The sequence below is a fragment of the Bison bison genome, unplaced genomic scaffold (assembly GCF_000754665.1).
Source record: "Bison bison bison isolate TAMUID 2011002044 unplaced genomic scaffold, Bison_UMD1.0 scf7180017864036, whole genome shotgun sequence".
Classification (NCBI taxonomy): Eukaryota; Metazoa; Chordata; class Mammalia; order Artiodactyla; family Bovidae; genus Bison; species Bison bison.
In genome coordinates, this window is record NW_011494608.1 from 6,372,168 (window position 1) to 6,373,737 (window position 1,570).

The following is a 1,570-nucleotide window of genomic DNA, read 5'->3' on the forward strand; positions in this document are numbered from 1 at the left end:
ACCTTGGAGATCGCCCAGTCCAATCTCTGCTCTGCTTTTCCGATGCGGCACGGGCCGAGGCTGCAGCACGCATCTCAGCCAGGGAAGCAGGCCCACTCTCACAGGCCCGGAGCCCCTGGGCAGCCTCCCCGGGGGGACATCCAGGCCACACATATCCTCCATTCAGGGCCTAATACGCATTTCAAATGCGTCTCAAACTAGCCCCTACTTTCCTTTACAGCTGCTGCCCATGATTTATCAATTAGCCCGAACGGGACTGAAATTCCAGATTTTTAAGACAACCGACTCCTCCCTCCCCGCCACTCCAGAAGCCCCAGCATTCTGCAGCCGCAAGGATCTTCCCACCTGGGACCTACACAGCTCCAGGCCACAGCCGCTGCCTCTCCCCACCTTTAAGTGGATTCTGCAAAACCTCTTGAGCATTCAATAAACTCTTACTGTTTCTCTGAATACATAATTCAGATCCACTAGAAAACTGAGGAAAAGTATTCATTTTTAAAGGCGGCTAGGGTCACTCTTTTGGATGCCCTGCCATTTAATACACCGCATCAGGGTAATACACCAATCCTCCAGCTTTTTATCGTCTTCCTTTTTCTCCTACTACAGGCGCAAAATATAAGAGCTGAAAGATTCCCCCTTACCCTACCACTGAAGTGCAGAGCACACTCACAGAACGCCGGAAGATCGACCTGGCTTTTCCCAGGAGCAGGCTTCAATTCTGACAATCATTTGACCCCACAACTATGGCTTCGATCACTCATTTTCTAAACCCTCATCCCTTCCCAGGCCTCAGGCTAGGAGATGCCCCCCAAACCAGGAGCGACCAGGCCCCTTTTGGCTGGAGTCAGATGAGGAAACCGATGGGGTTGGATCGCTCAGTGCCCCCATTCGGAAAGGAAAAAAAAAAAACTCACACTCCCTAGGAGATCAAGTGTGTACCCCCGCCCCCATCACTAGGAATGATTAACTGGGAGGCTGTGCTTTTTTCAAACCACCACCCCTCCCATTTTGACATACCTCCTCTGAAAAAGCCCTTTGCTGGAAGGTGTTCCCCCGCAGCCCAGTCAAGAGCACACACCCTGGGGAGGAACGGGTTAAGTTCAAGAGCTCTGGGAGGCGAGCCGGCTCGGGAAAGGGAGAGCGGTGCAGAGATGCAGACAAACGTTCGGGGACTTCTGCAGGGCAGGGGCTGGGGACCTGGGTGTACCGAGGCATTGGCCCCTCTTCCCCAGGCACAGCTTGGCTGCGGGAACGGAGGTGTCTTCAAAGGGGCAGACCAGAGGACGGTGCAGGTAAAACAAACAAAACACAGGGGCAGCCCCGAGTGTGGCCGCCCTGCGAGGCCACAGGGGACAGGAGGGTTTCAAGCAGAGGGAACAGTGGCTGAACTCAGAAGTTGGCGACATCAGGCCGAGGGCGCGGGGCAGGGTCGGGACCGAGGTGGCCGAGGCGCCAGGCTTCCTGCGGGTAGAGTAACCCGAGAAGACTGGGGTGGGGGATGCCGAGGACTGCGGCCGGGGCAGGGTCCAGGGGAAGGCGCACCCCGCGGGGAGGGGCCCGAGATGCTCCA